At 42.4% G+C, this 15336-nt stretch overlaps 1 protein-coding gene across 1 annotated transcript in view; it reads right to left on the bottom strand.

Moving 5' to 3' along the window:
- LOC122811046 (apoptosis regulator BAX-like) overlaps positions 1-15336 on the bottom strand; it is a 302247-nt gene that overhangs the window by 144259 nt on the left and 142652 nt on the right. The window lies entirely within an intron of this gene.

Genomic DNA, 15336 nt, shown 5'->3' on the forward strand with positions numbered 1-15336 from the left:
AATAAGGTTAACTTTCCGCCTAGAGGAGCTGCTATTTGTTCCCTGGTAGGCGGATTTAGGGTTAAGTCACTGTGGTTGTGTTGATGTAGTGGCAGTGGCTGTGTCTGTGCCTCTGTTGTTACCTTGCCACTGTCTTCCTCTGTAGGCACCTCCTCTGGATTGGTTTCTGCCTCTGGAACGTCTATTCCTGCCCCTTTGAAATTTTGTGGAGTCAGGAAAGGACCAATTTTTGGCAGGCCAGTTCCTGCTAAACCTTGGGGTTGAACCTGCAAGAAATCTTTAACAGTTTGAACTGATTTTGCCTTTTCTTCCATTTTCTTCATAACCTGCTGGGCAGATGTACCAAACAAACTTGTCTTGTCCATAGGAGCATCTAGCAACTTAGCTTTAACATGATCCGGTAAAGCTTGTTCCTTTAGCCATGCATGCCTTCTTATCACTGTGCCTGTCATGGCTGATCTAAATGAAGCCTCCAGTGCATCATAGCCACATTTTAAGGAATGGTTGCTAACCTGTTGTATGTTATTTACCATCTCTAATACATATTTCTTATCAAGAGATTCATCAGTGGTTAGGTTTTTAGTTAACTGATCCAGCATAAACTCTTGGTATTGTATCATGTGAAACTGACAGTTTAAAGCTCTAGCTGAGAGAGTAGCTGAAGTGTAGACCTTTTACCCCATCTGTCTAATGACCTTGCTTCCCTTTCAGAAGGAATAGGGTTTTTAGCTATGGTCGCGCTACTGCCTTGGGGCCCTGGGATATAGTTTCTGGGTCTGCAAGTGGTGCCTTGTAAAGGTGGTGATGAGTATCTGGCACCCTGTAAAATCTGTCCGGTTTGGCTGGGGCTGGGGTAAAGAATCTGGAGCGGAGCAAACATCATTGAAAGCATCATCCACCACAGAGAGAACAGGGGTATAGCTAAGGGCCTGTGCTGTGGGAGAGGCAGAAAAGACCTAAGTCTTTTACTGGAGTCTGAAAAATCCTGTTGCTGCCATTGGAACTGTTCTCGCATGGCATGCAAGGTTTCCCAAAGGAGAATTCTTCTGGTGGGGAAGCAGCTGGGATGGATTCTTCAGCATCAGAATCTTCAAAATTGGAGAAGGGAGCCTCTGGCTGGTCAGTTATGTCTGATTCATCAGCAGAATCATCAGAGGACACTGGCTCGGGGCTCTGCCCTAGGTCTCTTCTCTGGGGCTGAGAGGCCCTGTCTGGGTGAGATTGAGATCCTCTAATTAAAGAAATTAAATCTTCTGCCAAAGTAAGCATTTGAGAACTAGAAGAGGGCCTGGATGTGGGTGGTTTAACAGGCACTGTTTTAGTAGTCTTGGCTGCTTTAGCCCTGGCGAAGGCCTTAATGGACATGGCTGCTGGAGGCCTAGCAGCACCACGTGCTGGGGTAGAAACATCCAAGGGGATGGTGTCTGATAAGTCAACCACCGTAGTGGGTAAAATTTCTGAGGTCGTTGCAAGAGTTGTAGCAGGGGCCTCAGTTGTAGGAGTAGGTTCAGCTGTACTTTGTTCAGTTTTCTCGGTTTCGGCTGAAACCGAGACACTCGCGGTTTGCTTGACCATGGTTTCGGCCGAAACCGCGGACCGCGAGTGTCGGTCTTTATCTTTGCGTTTTTTGCTAGATTGGGTAGTCGGAGGATCCGACGGCATAATGTACGCAAAATCAGAACCGAAAAACTGTTCTGCAAACTCCGACCGACGCCTAAGCGTTCGTCGGTTGAAAGAAGCACAGGCCGAACAGGCTGCTACGTGGGCTGGGCCTAAACAAGGCAGACAGTAAGAGTGGAAATCTTTATGAGGTATTTGTTTCCCACAGTTTAAACAATTGTTAACTTTTTCTGACATCGGCTGAGGCAAGAAAGAGTCCCCAACGGGGTACTTAGCTTTAGAAGTCTTCGAAGTAGTATTCGGTAGAAGTAATCTCTGGATCCGACCGACCGGCACTTGTGAACAGCTTCTGCTTCGGGCGCCACGCGGCAAGAAAGACTGAGGAAAATGGCGTCGGCTGATGCCTTTATACCCGAAGACCAACAGAGATGACGTCGGGTGGAGTGCGACATCAGCCGAAGCCGGACCCGGACTTTGGAATCCGGCCGACTGAAGGGCTGCCTGACGACAGGACAACCCACTTGTTATGACTGCAGATGCATCCATGAAGGACATCTGTACTATGTACTTTGTGTTTCACTGTTGCAGTCATTACATTTGGGTATAGTCCCAAAGCTATGGATGGGAGGCTGGAGCTAAACAGCATTAGGAGTGGCTTTGAGACCCTGCAGAACTGCAGTGGCAAAGCCTGCCCTGGATTTAGAGTAGAGTGGCAGATGATAGTGCTTTGTAAAGGTGTGCAATGAACTCCACGTAGCAGCCTCTAAAATGTCCTTGGTTGGTACTCCCCTGAGAAAGGCTGCTGAAGTGGCTGAAGCTCTGGTTGAATGAGGCCTAATGCCCTTAGGCACTGGCTTGCCATGGTGTAAGTAGCAGAAATGAATGCAGTGGCCTATCCACTTTGAAATAGTCTGCTTTGAGATAGCCTTTCCTTGTGATCCTGCAGCATATGGCACTAGTAATTGCTCTGTCTTTCTGAAAACTTTGGTTCTGTCCAAGAAGAATCTAAGCTGTCTGTGTACATCCAAAGAATGCAGAATTCTGTCCATCTTGTTCTGTGGATTTGGATAAAAAGTTGGCAGATGAATAGTTTGGTTAAGAGCCACACTGGACACCACCTTAGGCATAAATGTTGGGTTTGTCCTCAGAGAGACCCTGTCTGGATAAAAAATAATAAAAGGTTCCACAGCCATGAGTGCCTGTAGCTCTGAAACTAATCTTGCAGAAGTTATTGCTAGGAGCAGAGCTTTTTTCCAAGATAAAAACTTTATATCAGCAGTAGCGGCTTGCTCAAAAGGAGGCAGGGTGTGTTTTTCCAAGACATAGTTGAGGCCCCATGCAGGCATTGGTGATCTCCTTGGAGGCCTTAAGTTTTTTGGCTCCTCTGAGGTGCTGTTTTAATAAGGGATGAGAAAAGATTGGTGGGTTCTGTATTGTAGTGAGCCGAAATGGCAGAGGCATGAATTTTAAAAGACGAAAAAGATTGGCCTTTGTCCAGCATCTCAGTTAAGTATTGCAAAATCTGAGGAATATTTGGCACAGCTGTATCACTTCCTTGTGCCTGGTTCCAAGCACAGAATCTCTTCCATTTTCCAGCATAAGATTTTCTAGTATTAGGCCTTCTGGTCTCCAAAATGACATCCATCACAGCTTTACTGAGAGGTGTGTTTTGTATGCCTACATTATCCGCCATGCTGCCAGGTTTAAAGTCCTGAGTTGGCTGTGCAGGATCTGACTGTTTTGCTGGGACAGTAGATGAGGTATTTGAGGTAAGGTCCAAGCTGGGCATTGAGACAAGTTCTTTAGGACTGGAAACCAGTACTGGCGGGGCCAGTCTGGGGCAATCAGTATAATTTTTGGCTTCTCCTGTCTGACCTTTAGGAGCACCTTGGGGAGGAGAGGCAGTGGGGGAAAGGCATATACTATAGGTTTTTCCAGCTGAAAGATAGGGCGTCCACTTTCCATGCTTGTCTGTGATAAGTCCTTGTGCAGAATCTTTTTAGTTGGTAGTTGTGAGGGGAGGCAAATAGATCTATGTCCGGGCATCCCCATTTCCTTGTTATCATGCTGAAGACTTGTGGATCCAGCTGCCACTCATGGGGCTCCATGAGGTTTCTGCTTAGTTCGTCTGTCAGAGTATTTTTCCTTCCTGGCAGGAATTGTCCCTGCAGATGTACTTGGTAAGTTAATGCTGTATCCCACAAAGTCATGGCTAGTCTGCAAAGGGGGTAAGAATGTGTGCCCCCCTGCTTGTTTATATACCCCATGACCATGGTGTTGTCTGTCTTTATCAGTAGTTGTCCCAGATGAAGTAGGTCCTTGAAGACTGTCAGGGCATTCTGAACAGCTAGCATCTCTTTTAGATGCATTTGGTTTGAGGTCCATGTGCCCTGAATGCATCTTCCTGCCATGTGGGCCCCCCAGTCATAATCTGATGCATCCGTTGTTAGTGTCTGCCTGGCTGGGGGTAATGTGAATGGCTGTCCCTTGTTTTGCTGACAAGCCTTTGCCCATCATCGAAACTCCTGTTGTAGGCAGGAAATGAGAGTAATCATTGTTTCCAGATCCTGGCAATGTTGAGTCCAAACACTTTTTAGGTACCATTGAAGTTTCCTCATATGCAGTCTTGCATATGGAATTAGTAGGATGCAGGATGCCATGAAGCCCAAAGCCTGAAGAATTTTTCTTGCAGATAACTGGGCCTTTGTTGCCAACATTTTGAAATAGGTAGTCAGTTGCCTTTGTTTGTCTGGCGTGAGATAAGCCATCTGGGCAGTTGTATTTAAGCTTGCACCCAGGAATGTTATCTCTTGAGAGGGTACTAGTTTTGATTTCTTTTCGTTGACTGTGTACCCTAGGCATGTTAGAAGTCTTTTCACAAATGCCAGATGCTGTAGAAGAATGTCATTGTTCTCTGCTTGAATTAGACAGTCGTCCAAGTAAGGATATATTTGTATTCTTCTTTGTCTGCAGAATGCAATTACTGGTACCAGGCACTTTGTAAAGACCCTGGGCGCAGTAGATAAGCCAAAGGGCAGTGCAGAGAATTGGTAATGCATTGAGCCAGCCTTGACTCTGAGGTATCTTCTGCATAATTGTCTGATTGGGGCATGCAGGTATGCCTCTTTTAGGTCTAGAGTCACCAGCCAAGCGTTCTTGCCCAGCATGGGCAGAAGTCATCATCTTGAATTTTGGTATATCCAGGAATGTGTTCAGAATAGATAGGTCCAGTACTGGTCTCCAGGTCTTGTCCTTTCTGGGTACCAAGAACAGTCTTGAGTAAAATCCTTGGCCCTGCTCTTGCTCTGATACTTGTTGAATGGCCCCCATGTCCATGAGGGATGAGACTTGTTTTTGTGCCTCTGCCCATTGATTTTTTTGCAGATCTGGACAGCCGTTTGCCTTTGGCAGTGTATGGAAATGGAACTTGTACCCTTGTGACACTATATTTAGAACCCACTTGTCCTGGGTTATAATATGCCAATTTTGAGAAAAAAGTGCTAATTTTCCCCCTAAGGGTGCTGCCAGGAGATAAGTGCTTGGTGCAAGCAGGGGGAAGTCATTGGGACTGTTTTCTGTATGGTTGTGATTTGTCTTCTCCAACTTTGGAGGTAGAAGCACCACATTGCTTTGACTTGTAGGAACCTTGCGCCTGGGATCTGCCACTAGGGTGTCTGGATCTGCCCCTTTGAGGTCTGTCTGACACAGGAAAGGACCAATTCTTTGTAGGTCAATGTCTACTAAACCTAGGTGGCTATACTTGTAAAAAATCTTTGACGGTTTGCATAGATTTAGCTTTGTCCTCCATTTTCTTTAACACCTCCTCTGCCTTACCACCAAACAAAGTATCGTGCTGTAAAGGTGCATCTAATAATTTAACTTTGACATGATCAGGCAGATTTTGTTCCTTTAACCAAGCATGCCTCCTAATTACAGAACCCGTAACTGCGGCCCTGCAGGAGGCCTCCACAGAATCAAAACCACATTGCAAAGTATGCTTTCCAACTTGTTCAGCTGCATGCAATAAATCCTGCATTTCCTTGTTTTCTGCACATTCAGAGTTTAATAACATTTTCTGTTTAAGCAATGCCATGACATGTTGCTGATATTTGAGCATATGAAACTGACAGTTTAAGGCCCTTATAGCCAAGGTAGCAGATGTGTAAACCTTTTTTCCCCTTCTATCCAGTGCTCTAGAATCTCTGTCAGAGGGGGTAGGGTTTTTTGCAGCGGAAGTCTTAACTCCTTTGGGAACCTGTGAAATAGTTTCTGGGTCTGCAGCAGGGTTTTTAAAGAGGAATTTATGAGAGTCAGGAACCCTGTAATATCTGTCAGGCTTAACTGGAGCGGGAGGTAAGGAGTCAGGGGTAAGACTAGATTCCATAAACACATCATCTACAATATCTAACACAGGTGGAATGGCTAGTGGCCTGTGTTGAGGTAGTAAAAGGAAATCTCTAAGCCTCTTTTTAGACTCTGAAAAATCTTAGCTCTCTCAGTGGAAATGCTCCCTCATGGTATGCAAGGTTTCCCCAAAAGAATAGTCTTCTGGAGGAGAAGCTGAAGGTATAGATTCTTCAGCATCAGTATCCTCATAGGGGGGAAGAGAATATTCCTGATCAGAAGAGGAATCAGAAAAAATAGAAACCTGATCTGAAGATTCATAGTCAGTCTCTTGCCTAGGCCTCTTATCAGGAGGGGGATGGGAACCCCTGATCAAGGTAATTAAGTCTTCGGCCATTTTGAGCATCTGTTTTTTGGGCCTAGAGGCCTGTCCATGTGGCTCTTGAGTTTGTTTCTTTGCTTTAGAAGGTGCTTTAGTCCTTGCCTTTGAAGCTGAGGTTGGTTTAATGTAAAGATGTTTAGGTCTGAATACACCCTCAGAAGCCGGTGCCTGCTCAGCAGCCCTGGACCCATCTGAAGGAATAGTACCCGAGGCTCCAATACCTTGAGTTTTCAGTGCCATGGCCGACTCCATGTGGGAGTCAGTAGTGGCCTGCGACTTTAAATTAGCAGGCGTCAGGGGCTGCGAAAGCACCTCACTGAGAACCGGCGAACCGGCGACTGGCTTAGGAGAAGCTTCATCATTGGTTTTGGGCCTCGGTTGTCTATCTCTCTCCTTTTCTTTGCGTTTTTTTGTGAACTCCAGTAGTCGGATGGCTATCCAATGACATTTCTGGATAATTAAACCGGCGTCCAAAATAGCTTAAAGCAAAATCATACCGATGCTTAATAGTGCGTTGGTTAAATCTAGCACACAACCGACAACAAGAAACGTTGTGATCAGGGCCTAGGCAAGGAATACAGTAAGAATGAAAGTCCTTATGAAGTATTTGCTTTCCACAAGAAATACAATTATTTACTTTTTCTGACATTGGTCTGGAGCAAGAAAAAAGGTTCCCCAATGGGGTACTTAGCTTTATTGAAAACTTCGGATCTGAAACTTGAACATGAAAATCTCAGGAGTCGGCCGACCGGCACTTGCGAACTGCTTCTGCTTCGGGCACCGCGCATCAAGAAAGACTAAAGAAAATGGCATCAGCCACATCTTTTATACCCCTGACGACCTGACGTCAGGGAGGGGGCGACAGCAGCCGACGCAGGACCCAGGACTTTGGAATTCAGACCGACTGAGGGCAACCTGCCAGCAGGATTACCCAAATGTAATGACTGCAACACTGAAACACGAAGAACATCAGCAACACAGCAGACCAAATAAAACAAATCTTCTAATTTATTATAAAAAATAAAAGTGAGCGCTTTCGCAGATAGATAGATCAGATAGAAGATTTATTGTATTTGGTCTGCTGTGTTGATGATTTATCCAGCTACCTTCCATCAAGGGCAAGTTTGTTTAATATTTTATTTTTTATTTTATGCAGTTGCTTGTTTTTTGCATTACTGATAATTATCTATAATAATAGGTTCCCTGATCTGACATTAGCTACCCAGCAGTACATTCCAGACATCTTTCAAACAGAAATAACCACCAAAATAGGTGCCAGGGTGAGTTTTTTGGATATTTATTAAAATGGTTTGGAGACTAGTTTACATATGAAATTCAATCAAAGAAATCAATATGGTAATAGGTGTCATGCTGCACATCTGTTATCAGTATTACCATACAATGATGTTTTGTGGATTAACAGATTGTGTAGTAGGGATGATGTATTTATTAAGGAATTACTGGAGGCTAAAAAAATGTTTATTAAAAGAGGCTATAATGTTAATCAAGTTATGGAGGCCAAATCTAAAATTATGGAAATGAGACAGCATCATAATATGAGTGGTAAATGGGGTGTTTCCCCTTATAAACAATGTAGGAATAAAAGGTTTGATACAAGGGAAATAACTAATGTTAAGAATATACATCTTAGCATAAAGGGAATAGAAAATAAATTTATTTTGTTACCACTTTTAATGTAATTTCTGAACATATTCTGAAAAAAGTACGAACATTTTGGCCCATAGTATTGAGAGAGAGGGATTTAAAGCATATTTTACCTGAACATGTCAGGATTTCTTATAAAAGATTTAGAAATCTGTCTGACATGCTTGTGCATAACCATTTTTTTCCACCAGATGTCAGTGTGGATAGAAATATATCACTAAATAAAGGCAATATGCCTTGCAATAAATGTTCCATCTGTAAGCAAGTGGTTACCTTTTTCCCTATATTAATAAATCTAGATTTTTTTTTATAATGGGTGATTTCACATGTAATACTGAAGGAATAATCTATGCTCTTTGATGTAAGTGCAACCTGTATTATATAGGTGAAACTTTTAGAAGTTTTAAAGTCCATTTTCAAGAACATTTAAGAGATATCAGAAATAAGAGAATGGACAGTGGTTTGGGAGGTCATTTTAACTCTTTTCATGGTTCTAATAATTAAGATTTACAGGGCTGTATTTTGGAAAAGATAGAGGTATGTTTAGGGGAATGTATGAGTTTAAAGGAAAAACTTTTAAGGAAGGAAACTTTGTTAATTTTCAAGTTTGGTACTTTGGTGCCTTTTGAGATCAACAAAGAATGTAATTGGAAGTACGTGATTTAATAACGATGTAATAGTTTGATTGTTTAATTGTTAATTTTTGTATATAAGGGATGAAAAAATGTGTGTTTTTACTCTTGGAAGGCTTGTGTTAAGTTGAGGCACTAAGTCGTATTAAATTCGTCTTTCTTGGATCAGTAGCCTTTTGGTGGTTATTTTTATTTTATAGTTTTTGCTTTTTTGTGGTTTTGTTATAGTCTTTCAAACAGAACTGGATCAGACATTGTCTTATAGATAGGTAGAAATCATCTCTGAGAACCCTATAAGAAACTATTTAGAATACAGTAAGATGTCATACCTCTACACCTTGAAAAATCAAAAATCTGGACAAGGCCCATGAAAAATAGCTACAAATCTGTATGCTGTTTAACATAAAACTCGCATACATAATTATGTAACCCCGCTCACACTAATGGAATTGTGGGATACCAACTTTCAAACTCAAACTGAAGAACAGACAACCAAAACATGGCACCAGAGTCCCCCTGCAGCCATTCCAATGTCCCATTACCTGGCTATTTCGCCCCATTTACCATAAACACTAATGTGTGCATACTGCTTTACTTCTACAATGATTATTTGAATTTTATTTTTAGATTTTATAGCACAATACACAAACATGAATTGGTATCTGGTAAACAAAGCAATACTGTCTCACAATGAAAATAGACTTGGCATTAAAACTTCTCTGCCCTTGAAACTCACATTCATTAAAACAGCATTTGTAGTTTTCAATATTTTGAGATTCGATGTTATGAGTTTTAGATGTTATGAGATTTAGATGCTGTGGTTTAGATGTTATGAATTTAGATGTTATGGGTTTTCAAAGTTTTCAAGTAGAACCATATCTATCTTATCTATATATATATATATATATATATATATATATATATATATATATATATATATATATATATATATATATACACAATGACAGTAGTGTAAGGCATAGGCATCTTGCACAGTTACTTGCACTTATTTTCAATTTAATTTTTTTTTGCGGGGGGGGGGGGGGACAGGACAAAAGGCCAACAAACAGGGACACATTTTAATCATTGCTTGTATAATTTTGGAAAGTTGCTAGAATAAAATGTTGTGTTTACCACCGTGCTTTTCATTGGCAAGTCTTGAAACCAGGACCCTGTGCACTACAGTCAGAGCAACATACCATTATGCCAAATCAGCAGTTTGTTTCCTGAAAGATAGGAAGACTGAAACTTAAATGGCTATCATTTAGTGAATTCAGTTCTCACTTCTCACCATAGTTCTCAACCTCTTAGCACAAAAAATTTGGACAGAGCCAATAATGGGGGAATACAGAATTCAGTTCTCACTCACCATAACTCTCAACTCTTAGCACAAAAAACTGGACAAAGCCAATAATAGAGGAATACAGCCCCAAAATAGGGACAAATTTCAAATACTGATCTTATAAACTTAGAAAATTGCTAAATTATATTCCTTGTATAATACAGCACATTTGTTAGACAGAGGAGCACATTTTAAATTTTTGTTTGAACATTTTTCCAGTAGGCAATGAAACAAAATGCATGAAGCAATAATGACAAAACTGCCCAGTTCAGAACATTTCCATCATAAAAGTCTACTTCCACTCACACACTATATATATAAAAATAGAATGACAGTAGTTCATAGGTTCATAGGTAGGTACTAGGCTATTGGCCCTAGGGCCTATATAAGCCTAGCCAAAAATGTACCCTAGCTTTCGCCACCCAAGAAAATTATTTTCCTGTGCCCCATCGGGCAGAGCCACAGAGGCGATCCCCGGGGTGAATTTCCTATTTCCCATCCAATCATCAAGATTTTTCTTAAAGAGTGCCAATGAGGAGCTATGTTTGATATAGATAGGTAGTTTGTTCCAGAGTATGGGAAGTCTCTCGAACAGGAATATATCCCTCCAGCATGTTCTGTTTATTGTGGTGAACAGGTTTACATCCCTAGAGCGTGTAGCTTGGAGGGATTTCTTTAAGTGGAGCATGTCCAACAGCTCTGGGTTTGACATAGCTTTGTATGTTAGGCAGACATCGCCTCTGAGTAGGCGATATGCGATGGAGTACAGCTGGAATTTTTTGAGACTGTCTGCATAGGGCATCTGTTTGAGGCTGGTAATCCTCTTTGTGACATATTTCTGTGGCCTTTCCAGTTGTTGTAAATGTCTTGTGAGGTACATACCAAAAGGGGCATTGTACTCTATAATGGGTCTAATGAGTGAAGAGTAGAGTAGAGGGGAACAATGACCTCTTTTATTCCTGGATGAGAAACCTTGTGTGCCACATAGAAGGATTTCCTGATTACTGTGGCAATGTGATTATCAAAGGAGAGACTACTGTCCACCTGTGTCCCAAGGTCTCTTATCACACTTTCGGTGTTAAGTAGACTACCACCTATGTGGTAGCTCATGGGTACAGAGTTTTTACCAAAGGGGATGACAATGCAGTTTTTGGCAGTGAGCTTGAGGCCATGGCTTTGACACCAAGCATCTGTCTCAGTGAGGCCCTTTTGTAGGCTGTCCACATCGTTAGGAGTTTCGATTATGGCTTCTAGTTTGCAGTCATCTGTGAACTTCATTAGCCAAAGACCTTTTGTGTTACCGTGTACTTCAGAAAAGTAGATACCAAACAGGAGAGGACCCAAAACTGAACCCTGTGGTACTCCACTTGTCACTGGTCTGAAGTCGGATTTGAAGTCTGCTACTTTCACAGTGTGGGTTCTGTCAGTAAGCCATTTGGAACCCAGCTTGTGACATAGGGATTTATACGTAGTTTAGTGAGTTTATCTATAATTCCAGAGTTGGGGATGGTGTCAAAAGCCTTGGCAAGATCTAGATAGGCTGTGTGAACCACCTTACCCTAGTCTAAGGCTTTGGTGACTACTTCAATGAAGTCTATCAGATTTATGAGACATGATCTGCCTTTTACAAACCTGAACTGGGTTGGGTTCAAAGTTTGGAGATTACCAGTGTCTTTGTTTATAAGTTCCATGATGATATGTTCCATGGGCTTGCACTCCAGGCTCCTTAGGCTAATGAGGCAGTAGTTCCCAGGGTCCGTGGGGCAGAAATTCTGAGGTAAGGCTATGACTGAACACGGTGCTTAGGTGGGGTGCCAGTTCATTCTGTAGTTGGTGTAGAACGAAGCCTGGGATGTTGTCAGGTCCCATGGATGCTGTGTTCTTGGCTTTGGAGAGTGTGATTTTTACCTGTGCAGCCATGACTACAGGAACTTTGCATTCTTCCGGTATAGAGATGGGCCCTTTAGGGGGTGAGGGGGGGGGGATAAAGTTAGCACTGAATCATTCTGCCAGAATGTTGGCAATATCAGTTGGTTCTGTATATTTAGTGTCATTGTGCTGTAACTCAGAGCGGATCTGAGTGTTGCCATTGAGATTCTTGACATAGCTATAGAATGCTTTATGGTTATCTTTAGAATCAGTGGCGATTTTGTTTTCATAACTAGCTTTGGAGAATTTTATGAGGGATCTCAGCTTCTTACTGAGGCTGACCAGGGAGTTCCTCTAATCATGGGATTTTACTCTTTTTTGCAACAGTTTCTTTCTTCTGTTGTAGAGTTTGTTTATGGTAGGGGACCACCAGATTGGCTTCCTTTTTTGGAGGTTAGCATCTTGGTTCTGTTAGGGATAGCACGATCGATGCACTCATGCAAGTGCTTATAAAGAGCATTTGTGTAGGATTCAACAGTCGTACATCTACTGTCCATCTGCATGGGTGTTGTGAAGTTTGCCACTTCTGTCTGAAGAAGCGTGAAGTTGGCTTTGGAGAAATTTTTTACGGTGGTTTCCCTAATAGGGGTTGGGGGCAGGATGTAGATGTCTAGGGTGATTAGCTTGTGGTCAGATCTGACCAACGAGGAATTGACCTCTGGTGTGGAACACTGGTCACCCATGCTGGTAATGACCAGGTCTAGGATATTGCTGCCCCTGGTAGGGGTGTGAAATAAGTTGATCCAAGGCATTGAAATTTATGAATTCCAGAAAACATTGAGGAAAAGAGTCAGTACACGCGTAGTTTTCCCAGTTAATGGTGTGGTAGTTGAAATCGTCCATTATTAGGGTGTTGGGTTGTACCCTAATATTTTCCAGTATATCAAGAAATGAGGAGTGGAAATCCTGGGGCATGGTGGGGGATCTGTAGCAAGTTACAATTTGGATTGCGGTTTTGCTCAGAGTTAGTTGCACTTGGATAATCTCAGATGCATTATGCTGAGCAACTAGCTTGGAGCTGTGGATATCCTTAAAGAATATGGACATGCCTCCACCTTTAGTGTTTCGGTCCAGGTTAGGTGGCCAAAAGGTGTGGCATGAATTATAGCCTGTTAATGCATGGGGTGCTCTCTGGAGCCTTGAACCAGGTCTCTGTCACTGCACAGATGTCGATGTTCTCTATTTTAAGGAGTGCCTCGAGTGAATGCATTTTGAGGTTTAGTCTTCTAGCATTGAGTAGCATTACCCTCAGATTTTGCTTGCTTGCACCTGCTACAGTGGAGAACTTGTCATTTAAACCTTGCCTAAAAAAGGCACTTCAGGGATGGCAAGAGCCTTAGCCAGTATCCGGAATCCCAAGGGTGACAGGTGCAGGCCATCTCTGGCAAAGCATTGTGGTCTGTTGATCTTGTCATCCCAGGCAGACAGATACTGGATCCCCTTGGAATGTCACCAGAAGTTTAGCCAATTGCTGAAGTCAATCATTTTGTCCTTGTACTGTGGTGTCATTCCGGGTGATGGCAGGATGCTGCTCAGAGCTAGGATCATACCTGCCTGGGCTACAAGATCAGAGAACTCTTCCATGTCTTTTTTCATGTAGTCCAGGGAGGTACATCTCAGGTCATTCACACCAACATTGACAATGACAGAGTCATATTTGTACTTGTTGTGGAGTGACCTGAGTGCATGCATTATGTGGTGAATCCTGGCACCCGACAGGCAGCTGACAGTAACTTTCTCCTTGTTTAGCCTGGTGAGTGGAACATCAGTGTGTCTGACTATAGAGTCACCTATGACAAGAGTGTTGGGTACGTTGTTTTGCCTCATGGGCTGTGGTTGAGTGGCACACTGAGTTTGTGGGCTATGTGTCATTTGGGTTGTGTTGAGGGGTAGAGGTTACTTGCATTTCTGCTTTGGAGGTCTCTGTTGCTTGAGCAGATTTTTATTGAGAGCCTCTGCAAATGTAGGTATGTGTTTTGTGTTTCTGTGTGTGTGTGTTTTGGTGGTGTAGATTTTGAGGGACTGTGTGATGAGTGCGGTGTGGGGCAAGTGTTTACCTACTCCTCTTGACTGTCTAGTCCAGTCTTAGGTGAAGAGAGCTTTGCTTCCAATTTGGCTATATAAGTGCATCTCTCACAGGTTGTAGTGTTGGGTGTTAGGAGGAGTGGGTTGTCCGTGTACATGAGGCAATTGCTGCATTGCCCCAAGATGCCCAGATTCATCAGGTAGACAGGAGAAAACACTGGGCGCTGACCCTTAGACATGCCTGGATAGGTGCTTATTTATTAAGTACTAAAAACTGTTTTCCTGTAGACAAGTGAGGAAAGTTGAGTGCTGTAGTAATTTGTAGCTTATTTAGTGCTTACAATGAGTTCTGAACACGTGGTGAGTTCAAAGAAACAGATCTGAGTGCTAAAACTAAAAAAACTGACTAGTTCTAAGGGAAAATTTGAAGAGCAGATTTTATGGCGCCGGGAACAGTTTAACCCTAGCTAAGCAGCAATGCATAAAGTGTATTTTTTTTAATATAACAGTAGCAAATGAGCAAACTAATTTAAACAAATTAACCAATAAAAAGCTAAAAAATGAGCCCCATTCCGGCAGTCTTCGATCAGACAAGTTCTAACTGCACACTCATGCCACTAGAGTGCAGGGGAACCTGCTCCAAAACAAGATAATCTGGATTAGTGCTCAAGTTATACAAACAAAGCAATTTCTGCAGGTCTGAATTTAGTCTATGCCACAGCAAACAAGGCATACCAATTTCAGAAAGAAACAGTTCAAATAAGCAGGCACACTAAGTCTTTAACCAGAAACTCCCAGCTCAGAAGGGCAGAATCTACCCTCTCCTCCCACAAGAGTGCAGACCACACCTTCTTAATGTAAAGCCCAAAGCCCAAAGCCCAAGTGCTTAAACCAGAACTAATACACTTTTAGAATAACAGACACTAAGCCTTCAATCAGCAACTCCCAACTTAGAAGGATGTAAGCTACCTGTTCTGGCACAACAGTGCATACCACAGACCTTCTTAATGTAAAGCAGCTGGTCTGAATCCCAAGTGCTTCAACCAAAGGCTTAGAATAACAGTTACAATTTAATCAGTCTACTAACAAGCAGTAATAAATGCAGCAGAATAAATGCAATAAAATAGGAAGAAACACAAATACAGAAAAGCAGATGACTAAAGTGCAACATTTTTTATATAACAATAGAAAACAAGCAAAGTGATTTAAACAAATTACCCAATTAACCAGTAAAAAAGCTCAAAACTGAGCCCTGTTCCAACAGTCTTCAATAAGACAAGTTCTAACTGCACACTCCTGCCATTAGGGTGCAGGAGAACCTTCTCCAGAATAGATAGCCTGGATTAGTGCTCAAGTTATACAAACAAAGCTAGATTCAGCAAATCTGAATCTAGTCT

This window comes from Protopterus annectens, chromosome 9.part0 (assembly GCF_019279795.1).
Source record: "Protopterus annectens isolate FY-2018-M chromosome 9.part0, PAN1.0, whole genome shotgun sequence".
Taxonomy (NCBI): domain Eukaryota; kingdom Metazoa; phylum Chordata; order Ceratodontiformes; family Protopteridae; genus Protopterus; species Protopterus annectens.